Source organism: Oncorhynchus masou, chromosome 30, assembly GCF_036934945.1.
Source record: "Oncorhynchus masou masou isolate Uvic2021 chromosome 30, UVic_Omas_1.1, whole genome shotgun sequence".
Classification (NCBI taxonomy): Eukaryota; Metazoa; Chordata; class Actinopteri; order Salmoniformes; family Salmonidae; genus Oncorhynchus; species Oncorhynchus masou.
In genome coordinates this window covers 17,446,940-17,461,971 of record NC_088241.1, presented here as the reverse complement: position 1 = coordinate 17,461,971, position 15,032 = coordinate 17,446,940, and the positions used below count along the sequence as shown (strand labels likewise).

General features: G+C 42.3%; 1 long non-coding RNA gene across 2 annotated transcripts; it reads left to right on the top strand.

The window, feature by feature from the left end:
* Positions 1–9,044: 9,044 nt before the first annotated feature.
* On the top strand, positions 9,045–14,079 carry LOC135523099 (uncharacterized). 2 transcript variants are annotated; one of them, XR_010452772.1, is made up of 5 exons: positions 9,045–9,241; positions 11,029–11,128; positions 11,268–11,368; positions 13,067–13,120; positions 13,315–14,079. It is a non-coding gene; the product is annotated as an uncharacterized LOC135523099 (long non-coding RNA). The 2 variants fall into 2 exon arrangements; XR_010452771.1 differs by lacking the exons at positions 13,067–13,120; positions 13,315–14,079 and having other exon boundaries at positions 11,268–12,241.
* The last annotated feature ends 953 nt before the right edge of the window (positions 14,080–15,032 follow it).

Below are 15,032 nucleotides of genomic sequence, written 5' to 3'. Positions count from 1 at the left end.
TCCACTGGCTTCCAGTTGAAGCTCGCATCCGCTACAAGACCATGGTGCTTGCCTACGGAGCTGTGAGGGGAACGGCACCGCAGTACCTCCAGGCTCTGATCAGGCCCTACACCCAAGCAAGGGCACTGCGTTCATCCACCTCTGGCCTGCTCGCCTCCCTACCATTGAGGAAGTACAGTTCCCGCTCAGCCCAGTCAAAACTGTTCGCTGCTCTGGCCCCCAATGGTGGAACAAACTCCCTCACGACGCCAGGACAGCGGAGTCAATCACCACCTTCCGGAGACACCTGAAACCCCACCTCTTCAAGGAATACCTAGGATAGGATAAGTAATCCTTCTCACCCCCCCCTTAATGATTTAGATGCACTATTGTAAAGTGGCTGTTCCACTGGATGTCAGAAGGTGAATTCACCAATTTGTAAGTCGCTCTGGATAAGAGCGTCTGCTAAACGACTTAAATGTTAAATGTAAATTAGTCATTTAGGTCAACATTGGGTCATTCAGAGATCCTCACTGAACTTCTAGAGAGAGTTTGCTGCACTGAAAGTAAAGGGGCTGAATAATTTTGCACGCCCAATTTGTTCAGTTTTTGATTTGTTAAAACAGTTTGAAATATCCAATAAATGTCGTTCCACTTCATGATTGTGTCCCACTTGTTGTTGATTCTTCACAAAAAAATACAGTTTTATATCTTTATGTTTGAAGCCTGAAATGTGGCAAAAGGTCGCAAAGTTCAAGGGGGCCGAATACTTTCGCAAGGCACTGTATATGATGTGGAATAGAGTTCTATGTAGTCATGACTATGTAGTACTGTTAGTTTTCCGGAGTCTGTTCTGGTCTTGGGGACTGTGAAGAAAGCTCTGGTGTGGTATGTCTTGTGGGGTATGTATGGGTGTGCGCTAGTCGGTTAAACAGACAGCTCAGTGATTTAAATGTCAATACCTCTTACAAAAACAAGCATTGATGCCGTCAATCTCGCCTCCACCCTGAGCCAGGAGAGATTGACATGCATATTATCAATGCTGGCTCTCCGTGTACATCTAAGGGCCTGCCGTGCTACTCTGTTCTGGCCCAATTGTTCTGTTCTGTTCTGGCCCAATAAGCACTTGTGTTAGCTCCTCCAAGCGAAGCCATAAATTCAGAGGGCTAAAAGAGTCTTGTGAAAACAACCTAGGCTCAAATCCAATTGGTTACATCAGTACATAGGCCTACTGCATACTTATTGAAATGACCGGTGGTTCTTGTGGGAACACTGCAATGAGATGACATAAGATGTTGACATAAGATAAGATGTCAACAGTCATGTCAGGTATGGAAATACAAGCTAACTAAACTGATGCTAATGAAGGCCAAGTTTGACGTGTTGGTCCACCAGACTCTTCGTGCATTTGGGCGGAAGTGTCTGGGAATGAGATTAGCTACTTTACAATGCAAACAGCATGTCCTAAATTAGGTATGACTAGGCGGCTGTTGATAACCCCTTTTCAGCATGCGTGAACTATTTTCGGGATGTATTTTTTTATGAAATTGCCTACCAACGCACACGTGAGACACGTGAGATGTAACCTAATCTGACACAGCCCAATTACTCGAACGACCAAAGTCACACACTAAGAAACTGGGTGAAGGTTCTGTGTGGAACCATAATGACAAATAACCCTTTGAGCCCTTCAAATGGTTCTTTGCGGTTCACAAAAAGTGTTTTTGCTCTTTTAGTGATAACAGATGTCTGTTAATAATGGCGAGACGCTCATGTTTCCACCCTAACAATGGGAGTCGTTGGGCATTGGGTTTATTTTGGACAGATTTTGGCGAGTGAAACATCTCGCTTTGCCTCTTCCTCTCTGTAGGGGCGGCAGCTCATTCAAATATTTTGGGGTGTGGTTTGCTCAGATCTCTTTTTGTGCAACCGCGGCTTGGTTGGGTTGTGTTTCGGATGACGCATGGCTCTCGACCTTCGCCTCTCCCGAGTCCGTACGGGAGTTGCAGCGATGAGACAAGACTACTACCAATTAGATACCACAAAATTGGGAAGAAAATAAATAAATAAAAATATGGCCAGTGAAGGTGTCTTGTGACAGATGTAACGGATGTGAAACGGCTAGCTTAGTCAGCGGTGCGCGCTAAATAGCGTTTCAATCGGTGACGTCACTTGCTCTGAGACCTTGAAGTAGTAGTTCCCCTTGCTCTGCAAGAGCCGCAGCTTTTGTGGAGTGATGGGTAACGAGAATTCGTGGGTGACTGTTGTTGATGTTCGCGCCCAGGTATGGGCGAGGGGACGGTCTAAAATTATACTGTTACACAGACACCTTGCATCAAATGAGAACTGTGGTCTAAATCAGTTCTCAAACCACTCCTCAGGATCCCTCAGCTGTTCCAGAGTTTGCACACCTGATTTAAATAAATTAACACAACAGAATTCATGGAAATGTAACACTACAATGGCTAACCAGAAAAAAAACCTGTTTTGTTCGTCAAAAGGTTATTTATACATTGAGAAAGTATCTATAAAAAAGGTCCACAGACTCTATTGACAAGTAAAGTAAATCAGAATTTTAGGTGAGCCTGCACAGTTTGATATCAGTCTCATTGTTTAAAATAAGTGACAACATACCTAGAATGCAGACAAGTTGAAAACACATATTTGTACAACTACAGCAATGAAGACGATCCAGAACAGAAGTCAATCAGTTTATACACCCATAACAGAACCCTCGACCTTCTAGCACGAGGTTCGGCGCGCTGTCGACTGTGCCGCAAAAACATGCTCAAGCGGCAGTCTATTTCTGCCTTTATAAGGCAGGGTCGTTACAATAGGCTAAAATGGAAGCGACACGTGGGGATTCCCGTAGAGTGACGAAAGCAAAGGACTAAAATCATGCTTGTGCTTCGTCACAGTGGGCGTGGACGGGCACTTCGGCTTCAGTAAGAAATTAAGACGGGACAGCCAAGGTCAATGTGATCCCATATAATTACATATTCTGGTGTGATCGTCTCAGGTGTGTGTGTGCAGGGTGCAATTCTATCTACACCCACTGTGACGAAGCACATTGTTTTTGCCTTGTTGCCTTGTTTTTAGTCATTTGCAGACGTGCAGAGTGCACGCGCACCTGGGACGATCACACCCAGAATGTCATCCTATGGGATCAAGTTCACACCTGTTTGCGCTGTTCTGTGAAGGGAGTAGTGCATAGTGTTGAACGAGATCCTCCGTTTCTTGGCAATTTCTTGCATGGAATAGTCTTCATTTCTCGCAACAAGAATAAACTGACGTGTTTCAGAAGAAAGTTATTTGTTTATGGCCATTTTGAGCCTATAATCAAACCCACAAATGCTAATGCTCCAAATACTCAACTAGTCTAAGTCTAAAGAAGGCCAGTTGTATTGCTTCTTTAATCAGGACACAGTTTTCAGCTGTGCTAACATAATTGCAAAAGGGTTTTCTAATGATCAATTAGCCTTTTAAAATTATAAACTTAGATTAGCTAACACAACGTGCCATTGGAACACAGGAGTGATGGTTGCTGATAATGTGCCTCTGTATGCTTATGTAGATATTCATTTTATTTTTAATCAGCTGTTTACAGTTACAATAGTCATTTACAACATTAACAATGTATACACTGTATTTCTGATCAATTTTATGTTATTTTAATGGACAAAATGTTTTGCTTTTCTTTCAAAAACAAGGACATTTCTAAGTGACCCAAAACTTTTGAACTGTAGTGTATATAATTATTAATATACGCCTACTGTATTATAGCTAGCATATTAATTAGCTAACTAACGTTAGCCTGCCTAGCTACAGTTGAAGTCAGAAGTTTACATACACCTTAACCAAATACCTTTAAACGTAGTTTTTCTCAATTCTGACATTTAATCCTCGTAAAAATTCCCTGTTATAGGTCAGTTAGGATCACCACTTTATTTTAAGAATGTGAAATGTCAATAATAGTATAGAGAATGATTTATTTAAGCTTTTATTTCTTTCATCACATTCCCACTGGGTCAGACGTTTACATACAATCAATTAGTATTTGGCAGCATTGCCTTTGCATTTTTTAACTTAACTTCAAACGTTTTTGGGTAGCCTTGCACAAGCTTCCCACAATAAGTTGGGTGAATTTTGGCCCATTCCTCCTGACAGAGCTGGTGTAACTGAGTCAGGTGTGTAAGGCCTCCTTGTTCGCACATGCTTTTTCAGTTCTGCCTACAAATTTTCTATAGGTTAGAGCTTTGTGATGGCCACTCCAATACCTTGACTTTGTTGTCCTTAAGCCATTTTGCCACAACTTTGGAAGTATGCTTGGGGTTATTGTCCATTTGGAAGACCCATTTGCGACCAGGCTTTCATTTCCTGACTGATGTCTTAAGATGTTGCTTCAATATATCCACATAATTGTCCTTCCTCATGATGAAGTGCACCAGTCCCTCCTGCAGCAAAGCACCCCCACAACATGATGCTGCCACCCCCGTGCTTCACGGTTGGGATGGTGTTCTTTGGCTTGCAAGCCTCCCCCTTTTTCCTCCAAACATAACGATGGTCATTATGGCCAAACAGTTCTATTTTTGTTTTATCAGACCAGAGGACATTTCTCCAAAAAGTACCATCTTTGTCCCCATGTGCAGTTGCAAACCGTAGTCTGGCTTTTTTATGGAGGTTTTTGAGCGGTAGCTTCTTCCTTGCTGAGCAGCCTTTCAGGTTATGTTGACATGGGATTTGTTTTACTGTGGATATAGATACTTTTGTACCTGTTTCCTCCAGCATCTTCACAGGGTCCTTTGCTGTTGTTCTGTGATTGATTTGCACTATAGATTGGACATAGTCTTTTCTATACTTATTTTCCACCATAATTTGCAAATAAATAAATGAAAAATCCTACAATGTGATTTTCTGGATTTTGTTTTCTCATTTTGTCTGTCATTTTTGAAGTGTATCTATGATGAAAATTACAGGCCTCTCTCATCTTTTTAAGTGTTGAGAACTTGCACAATTGGTGGCTAAATATTGACTAAATACTTTTTTTGCCCCACTGTATATATAGTGTAGCTCTGTTATCGCTAATAGCCTAGAAAAGATGATGTCCAATCTATAGGTAATCTGTCTTTCACTGCCTCAATAAATGCCTGCATCCGTAATGGGTCAGCGGTCAAACGACCCCTACTCATCACTGTCAAACGCTCCCTGAAACACTACAGCGAGCAGGCCTTTCGAATAGACCTGGCCGGGGTATCCTGGAAGGATATTGATCTCATCCCGTCAGTAGAGGATGCCTGGTTATCTTTTTTAAATGCCTTCCTCACCATCTTAAATAAGCATGCCCCATTCAAGAAATTTAGAACAAGGAACAGATATAGCCCTTGGTTCTCTCCAGACCTGACTGCTCTGAACCAACACAAAAACATCCTATGGCACCTCCCGGGTGGCGCAATGGTTAAGGGCGCTGTACTGCAGCGCCAGCTTTGCCACTAGAGACTCCGGGTTCACGCCCAGGCTCTGTCGTAACCGGCCACGACGCACAATTGGCCTAGCGTTGTCCGGGTTAGGGAGGGGTTGGCCGGTAGGGATATCCTTGTCTCATTGCGCACCAGCGACTCCTGCGGTGGGCTGGGCGCAGTGCGTGCTAATCAAGGTTGCCAGGTGCACAGTGTTTCCTCCGACACATTGGTGCGGCTGGCTTCTGGGTTGGATGCGCGGCTTGGTTGGGTTGTGTATTGGAGGATGCATGACTTTCAACCTTCGTCTCTCCTGAGTATGGGAGTTGTAGCGATGAGACAAGATGGTAGCTACTAAAAAAAAATTGGATACCTTGAAATTGGGGAGAAAACAGGGTAAAATCCCATCCTATGGTGTTCTGCATTAGCATCGAACAGCCCCCGTGATATGCAACTTTTCAGGGAAGCTAGAAACCAATATAAACAGGCAGTTAGAAAAGCCAAGGCTAGCTTTTTCAAGAAGAAATTTGCTTCCTGCAACACAAACACAAAAAAGTTCTGGGACACTGCAAAGTCCATGGAGAATAAGAACACTGTCACTACCGATAAATCCACTATAATTGGGAATTTCAATAAGCATTTTTCTACGGCTGGCCATGCTTTCCACCTGGCTATCCCACCCCGGTCAACAGCACTGCACCCCCCACAGCAACTCACCCAAGCCTTCCCCATTTCTCCTTCTCCCAAATCCAGTCAGCTGATGTTCTGAAAGAGCTGCAAAATCTGGACCCCTACAAATCAGCTGGGCTAGATAATCTGGACCCTTTCTTTCTAAAATCAGCTGCCAAAATTGTTGCAACCCCTATTATTAGCCTGTTCAACCTCTCTTTTGTGTCATCTGAGATTCCAAATATGGGAAAGCAGCTGCAGTCATCCCCCTCTTCAAAGGGGGGTACACCCTTGACCCAAACTGCTACAGACCTATATCTATCCTACCCCGCCTTTCTAAGGTCTTCGAAAGCCAAGTCAACAAACAGATTACTGACCATTTCGAATCCCACCATACCTTCTCCGCTATGCAATCTGGTTTCAGAGCTGGTCATGGGTGCACCTCAGCCACGCTCAAGGTCCTAAACTATATCTTAACCGCCATCAATAAGAAACAATACTGTGCAGCCGTATTCATTGACCTGGCCAATGCTTTCGACTCTGTCAATCACCACATCCTCATCGGCAGACTCGATAGCCTTGGTTTCTCAAATGATTGCCTCGCCTAGTTCACCAAAGACTTCTCTGATAGAGTTTGGTGTGTCAAATCGGAGGGCCTGTTTTCCGGGCCTCTGGCAGTCTCTATGGGGGTGCCACAGGGTTAAATTTTTGGACCGACTCTCTTCTCTGTATGCATCAATGATGTCGCTCTTGCTGCTGGTGAGTCTCTGATCCACCTCTGCGCAGACGATACCATTCTGGATACTTCTGGCCCTTCTTTGGACACTGTGTTAACAACCCTCCAGACAGGCTTCAATGCCATTCAACTCTCCTTCTGTGGCCTCCAATTGCTCTTGAATACAAGTAAAACTAAATGCATGCTTTTCAACCGATCGCTACCTGCCCGCCCGGCCAACATCACTACTCTGAACGGTTCTGACTTAGAATATGTGGACAACTATAAATAACTAGGTGTCTGGTTAGACTGTAAACTCTCCTTCCAGACTCACATCAAACAACTCCAATCCAAAGTTAAATCTAGAATTGGCTTCCTATTTCGCAACAAAGCATCCTTCACTCATGCTGCCAAACATACCCTTGTAAAACTGACCATCCTACCGATCCTCGACTTTGCCGATGTAATTTACAAAATAGCCTCCAATACCCAGCTCAACAAATTGGATGCAGTCTATCACAGTGCCATCTGTTTTGTCACCAAAGCCCCATATACTATCCAACACTGCGACCTGTACGCTCTCGTTGGCCGGCCCTCGCTTCATACTCGTCGCCAAACCCACTGGCTCCAGGTCATCTACAAGACCCTGCTAGGTAAAGTCCCCCCTTATCTCAGCTCGCTGGCCACCATAGCAGCACCCACCTGTAGCACGCGCTCCAGCAGGTATATCTCTCTGGTCAACCCCAAAACCAAGTCTCCCTTTGGCCGCCTCTCCTTCCAGTTCTCTGCTGCCAATGACTGGAACAAACTACAAAAATCTCTGAAACTTGAAACACTTATCTCCCTCACTAGCTTTAAGCACCAGCTGTCAGAGCAGCTCCCAGATTACTGCACCTGTACATAGCCCATCTATTATTTAGCCCAAACAACTTCCTCTCCCCCTATTGTATTTATTTATTGTGCTCCTTTGCACCCCATTATTTCTATCTCTACTTTGCACATTCTTCCACTGCAAATCTACCACCATTAGGGGGCCAGAGCAGCGAACTGTTTCACAGCCAGTGTTTTACTTGCTATATTGTATTTACTTCGCCAGGCCATTTTACATTTACATTACATTTAAGTCATTTAGCAGACGCTCTTATCCAGAGCGACTGTTCTGACATCCAGTGGAACAGCCACTTTACAATAGTGCATCTAAATCATTAAGGGGGGTGGTGAGAAGGATTACTTATCTTACTTGAAGAGGTGGGGTTTCAGGTGTCTCCGGAAGGTGGTGATTGACTCCGCTGTCCTGGCGTCGTGAGGGAGTTTGTTCCACCATTGGGGGGCCAGAGCAGCGAACAGTTTTGACTGGGCTGAGCGGGAACTGTACTTCCTCAATGGTAGGGAGGCGAGGATATTGTATTTGGAGGTACTGCGGTGCCGTTCACAGCTCCGTATGGTCTTGTAGCGGATGCGAGCTTCAACTGGAAGCGAATCTTCAACTGGAAGCCAGTGGAGAGAGCAGTGGAGAGAGCGGAGGAGCGGGGTGATTTTTTTACCTTTACTTCCCTTATCTCACCTCAATTGCTCACATTGTATATAGACTTATTTTTCTACTGTATTATTGACTGTATGTTTGTTTTACTCCGTATGTAACTCTGTGTTGTTGTATGTGTCGAACTGCTTTGCTTTTATCTTGACCAGGTCGCAATTGTAAATGAGAACTTGTTCTCAACTTGCCTACCTGGTTAAATAAAGGTGAAAAAAAAAAAAAATATCTGTCTTTCCCTCAACACCTCATGGAATGGTATGTTTTTTTTATCTCACTGTATACAGAGCTAAACTTCGTTAGCCAATCTCAGACTGTGTTGTTACCAGTTCCCAACCAATAAGAGTTGTGTCCACAGCTTTCAGAGGAGTTCATAGTTGCTATTTGGTATCCTTGCGATGTCCCTTCAGTCGAATAGAGCAGTTCATAGACTTTCCCAGAGGGTCCATGCTTTTCGGGATGCTTGGGATGTTCCTACCTCTATTCTTTAAAAAAAATGTAACTAGGCAAGTCAGTTAAGAACAAATTATTCTTAACAATGGCGGCCTAGGGACAGTGGGTTAACTGCCTTGTTCAGGTTGCAGAACGACAGATTTTTTTTAAACCTTGTCAGCTCAGGGATTCAATCTAGCAACCTTTTGGTTACTGGCACAATGCTCTAACCACTAGGCAAGAATAAATGTAAAATGGTTAAGTTTAATGTTAGTTTATGGTTTAGGGTAAGGACGTCCCAGGGAATCCAGATAGAGTGAGAGACGGGCACGGTATTTGAGAGCACAGCAGCGACACAGACATTCATTTATTTTCAAGTTTTCGAGTGTCTGCCCAAGATAGTTTCTTTAGAGATGATGAAAAGAATTACCAAGATGTCCTTGATCCAATTGAGGAGTAAGTAGGCTATATTTAAGTTGTGATATCGTTAGGAAATATTTAGGCCTACTGTGTTTATAAGTCCAAGTACTTTTTAGTTGATAACGAGTTGATAACGCATTCTCGAAAGCACGTAGGCAATATTATTTACGTGTAAACTGAACAGGACATTAAAAGACACAAACACATAATCTAATCAAAGTAATCAAACTAACTTATTGCAACTATTGAAATGTAATGTGTTTTTAGTGTGTATTCTGTTGCATAAAAAATGTCACTGTTACCTATTAGATGGTGGTGTTTATGCCGTTTTATTTTGAATACCAGGCAGATGTTGGAGTAGAAATGAAATGGTGTAAACTGAACAGGTTGAACTTGTTGAAAGAACCCAAAGTTTTGGTTCGAGTAACAACCCTTTTGGGTTCCATGTAGAACCATCTGTAGAATGGAACACAACATGGTTATACCTAGGCACCAAAGGGGTTCTTCAAAGGGTTATCCTATGGGGACAGCGGAATAATCATTTTAGGATCTAGATAGCACCTTTATTGCCGTGGTTTTCTGTAAAAAGAAATGCAACAGGCCCTGTGTATCTCTGGAGGATCTAGCAAGATAGTGAATCATTGTATCACTGACTCAGTATGACTATAATGAACATTTCTAACTTACACCGTTATGCAATTATTAAGAGACTTGATACAAATAACTAATCCTGGAAACCAATGTTCTAGCATTAATTAATTGAGGCAAGCAGATCAGAGATGTCAAGGTGGTCCCAAGAGTATGCTACGGTATGTGCAAATAACAACTACCAATAGACCTTCTAAATTATAAGCATTTGGTCAATCAAATAATTACTCTGTAAAACGAGGAATGCAGTTACTCTATTTAACTAATAGGACGAAAGAATTGACACTCAGACAATTACAGTGTACATGAAATATATTATACATTACAGAATTACAGAGTATATGACTATCACCAATAGGCTAAAACAACGTGGTAACACATCTTCAGTTCAGAATAGAAAACACAATGTTTTTTATGATACACACGAGCTTGGTAGCAAGTTCTCAAAGTATGAACAAATTAACGCAGAAACTCACGCACAATCCGAATTAACATTTCTTTGCACTATGCTAGTTTTAACGAAAGACAGGAAATCACAGCCAGATTCGAATCTAATAAACTCAATGTAAATGATAGGAGCGCATTGTGTCGCTCCCTCGTTGAACTATCGGCTGCCCGACGAACAAAATAACACTCCGTGTAACAATAAATCCGTAGCACTTACAGTATAGTAAAATATATACAAATTCGTGACTCTTTGTGAACTCTTGAGAAATTCAAGCCTGGGAAGGATCGCCAGCCACACAGGAAGGTATTTTTTCACAGAGGAAACGGAGAGCATGCTGACCGAGATGCATGTTGGCCATTTCAGGGTCTAGCACATGATTGCCAAAATCAACAGACACTTCTTTTGGCATGGGATTGTCAAGGAAGTGGACAGCTGGGCAAGTGAAACAACAGTTTGTTTATCAATCACATTCTATTATATCTGAAATTATTTTGATTTCAATGAATGTCATATCAGAGAGAACACAATGTTTAAATTTGTCACCTTGTGCTTAAAGATGAGTACCTGTCTTGCCTGATGGCGACTGATTATTTTACCAATTGGGTGGAAGCAATACCCATTAAGCTCTGCAAATGAAGAGAACGTGCTTAACTCTAAATTCCCTTCTGTAACCCATTTAAAAAGGGTGCTTGGAACCAAAAATGTGTTTTCTTTTGTATGATCCCAGACTGGCGAGGCCACTTCCAAGGCGATGATGGAGATCTTCAAACACCCATGGTTCTCCTGAGGTCATCTTGAGTGACCGAGGTCGTAAACTCTGGAACAAGGTAGAGTTGTTATAGGTTATATTCTGTCACCAATGGTTTGTGTTAGTTTGTTTATTTTTTACAATTAGTTTTGTTTTTTCCATGGTACATAATCAGACATTTCAATATCTTGCATTGTTAATAGATATCCCTTTCCTAGCCCCTCATCCAGGTTTGGATGAACAGACAAACCACACCCTCAAGACTGCCATGGGCAAGTCCCTTGACTGGCTCCAATAATGGTGGGAGGACAACCTGAAGGTAATTATCTTTGCACACAACAGCAGCATCAAGGCCTCCAGAGTACTCACCCTATCACCTACTGTACGGACGGGAGTTGCCGCTGTTTACTGAGGTATACAATGCAATTGTATATAAAATTATTGCCTATACTGTAGTCTAAAAAATGTGTGATTGACTTTGTGTATTTCTATTGCTATTTTTGTATAACGTACTTTGAGGTCACTGATACTCCACCTGATGTGGAAGTTGTCGTACCAGATCAGAACACCTTCAAGGACCACCTTCAGGCACGGACTGAGAAGGATGTGGGTTTTTTTATACCAGGTCAACATTATTGTCCGCTGTTAATTTATTTTCAGGCCTTCCAAGAGATACATAAGAGATGCATTTGTAATAATATGAAATATAATTTCATTTATTTAAATTATCAATCAAGCTGAGACTGAACATGGACAAGGCGCAGGAGAAACAGGAGGAGGGCCACCGGAGGAGAATCATGGGGACCAAGTGATTCGACATCTGGGAGAATGACTTGGCTTGGAAGAAAGATGAAAGAAAGGCGAGAACTGGGAAACCTTGCTTCTCTTTCACTCCTAGCTGGGGTCACCATCCGTTAAGGTGAATAGAAATTCGGCTTGTCACCAAAAGCACTCACAAACTTCTACAGAGGCACAATCGAGAGCATCCTGGCGGGCTGTATCACCGCCTGGTACGGCAACTGCTCCGCCCTCAACCGTAAGGCTCTCCAGAGGGTAGTGAGGTCTGCACAACGCATCATCGGGGGCAAACTACCTGCCCTCCAGGACACCTACACCACCCGATGTTACAGGAAGGCCATAAAGATCATCAAGGACATCTACCACCCGAGCCACTGCCTGTTCACCCCGCTATCATCCAGAAGGCGAGGTCAGTACAGGTGCATCAAAGCTGGGACCGAGAGACTGAAAAACAGCTTCTATCTCAAGGCCATCAGACTGTTAAACAGCCACCACTAACATTGAGTGGCTGCTGCCTACACACTGACACTGTCTCAACTCCAGCCACTTTAATAATGGGAATTGATGGGAAATGTTGTAAATATATCACTAGCCACTTTAAACAATGCTACCTTATATAATGTTACTTACCCTACATTAATCATCTCATATGCATACCTATATACTGTACTCTATATCATCGACTGCATCCTTATGTAATACATGTATCACTAGCCACTTTAACTATGCCACTTTGTTTACATACTCATCTCACATGTATATACTGTACTCGATACCATCTACTGTATCTTGCCTATGCTGCTCTGTACCATCACTCACTCATATATCCTTATGTACATATTCTTTATCCCCTTACACTGTGTATAAGACAGTAGATTAGGAATTTTTAGTTAGATTACTTGTTGGTTATTACTGCATTGTCGGAACTAGAAGCACAAGCATTTCGCTACACTCGCATTAACATCTGCTAACCATGTGTATGTGACAAATAAAATTTGATTTGATTTATAAAAATCTCAGATGATAACTATATGCATTTGCCGCTTCGTGGTGGGTCGGCATCACCATGCTGTTAGCAGTACCAACACTGGCACAGGGGTTTCTCCAAATAGTCCATCTCAAGGCTAACAACTGGGTCCACGTAGGTACTGTTAAGACTCCAGTGGTCATGACACCATCCTGGAGTTTCTCTCACAACTCATCTCTCTATCTTTTCCAGGGACCATCCCTTACCTCCCTCATCAACCCCACTGACATAAACAATTATAGACAGGTATCCTTTATTTTCTGTCTGCCATTAACATAAGTGCATGTCTGATCAAACATTTTAATTAAATCTTTCAATAACTGTACATACCTGTACATACTGTACATCATTTTACATACCTGATAATCATTTAACCTGTGTGTTTGCTTGTGTACATCTGTCTCCTAACCTGTTCCCTTTACTCTGCTCCGGTTCTCCAGGACCTAGGGGCTCTGCTTTACACTCAGACATGGATCCACCTGATGTCCTCCATTACCAACCACCCTCCAACTTTTCATTACATCATCTACAGCTACTGTTAATGTCATGTTGTCATTATCTGCTAAGAAAGAGCAAGAACACTATCATACTGGGCGCATAATGTGAGATACACAGATTAGCTAAAAACACTAGCACTGCAAACACTCAGAACAAACAGGGCAGCAGCAGCGCCTGGAATTTGCAGTTTCCCTAATTGAGTCCATCTTCCAAAACTGACTACCTGTTGAAAAACAAGTGACAGGCAGAACCTCCCATCCACACAATATCCACCTCCTCTATATTCCACACACCAGAATTCTGTATTTCAGTCTGATTGCCATGTGAGTGTACAACAAATCTGAAAGTAAATTGACACATATGTAGCAATTTTTTTAAAATGGTTATGTATTTAAATCTAAAATATTGCTAGATTGGTTTTCACAGCTGTTTCATAAGGTGTTCTTTATTGTAAATTGTAATGTATCCCTTGATGGTATTTCTTAGTTCAATATTATTAATTGTATCGGAAGACATATAATATATATATTCAACCACAAGGGTGTACTAAAGAGCTATGATTTCTTTTAAACATAATTGAGGACTGAAATTATATTATATTTACCCTGATGCCTGTTCAGATGGTAAATAACATTAACCACAATGGTTAGCCTATGCAAATTAATAGGAATACATTTAGCCTAATTGGAACAAATATGATGTGGGGGATGACAGCATAAATGTGAAGGTTTCAACATGAACTGTGATCAAAACAGGCTGTGGTGTTTTCAGTTCCGTTTAGTCTAATGATATGCGTAAGAACGCAACTGCACTGAAATGAATAGCCTGATTCAATGGGATTCTCCTGAATAATTCATGTTTTTATCTTTTAAACTGTTTGGCCAATGCATAGACCCATACCGATTCTAACTTTTTTGTATTTTGCATTAGGCATAGCTCTACATTGCAGAGCATTCAATAAACCAAGCACATTTTCCTGTGATGTTTGGGCTGAGCAAGACCTTTGATATGCTAGTAGACTATGCGAAAATAAGCCTGGAGTTTATCATTGTTATAGCCGAGATAGCTTTATAAAATTTGGACCGTTGCTTTTCCTATGGCTAAGCAAACAAGTGGTAGCATATGCTTTTTGCACGTCTCCTTAACAAGGCCTATATCCTCACATACCCCCTCAATTCGAACCCTGCTTTTAATCATAAGACATTTCCACAGAAATGTATAAACGAAGGATTGCATGTTGACAGTGATTGTGTCTGTTAATCTGTGTGTGTGGGGGTGGGGGGACGAGGTCAATAATGACATGCGCCACTAGAGACCCGAGGCTACCTCCAACAAAGAAAAGGGGGATACCTAGTCAGTTGTACAACTGAATGCATTCAATTGAAATGTGTCTTCCGCATTTAACCCAACCCATCTGAATCAAACAGGTGTGGGGGGCTGCCTTAATCGAAATCCACGCATTTGTCGCCGTGGGAACAGTGGGTTATAATAATAATAATATATCCCATTTAGCAGACGCTTTTGTCCAAAGCGACTTACAAGTCGGCTGGGGCCACTACTTTTACATATGGGTGGCCCCAGCGGGAATCGAACCCACGACGCTTGGCGTTGCAAGCGCCATGCTCTACCGACTGAGCCACACAGGTACAGTTAACTGCCT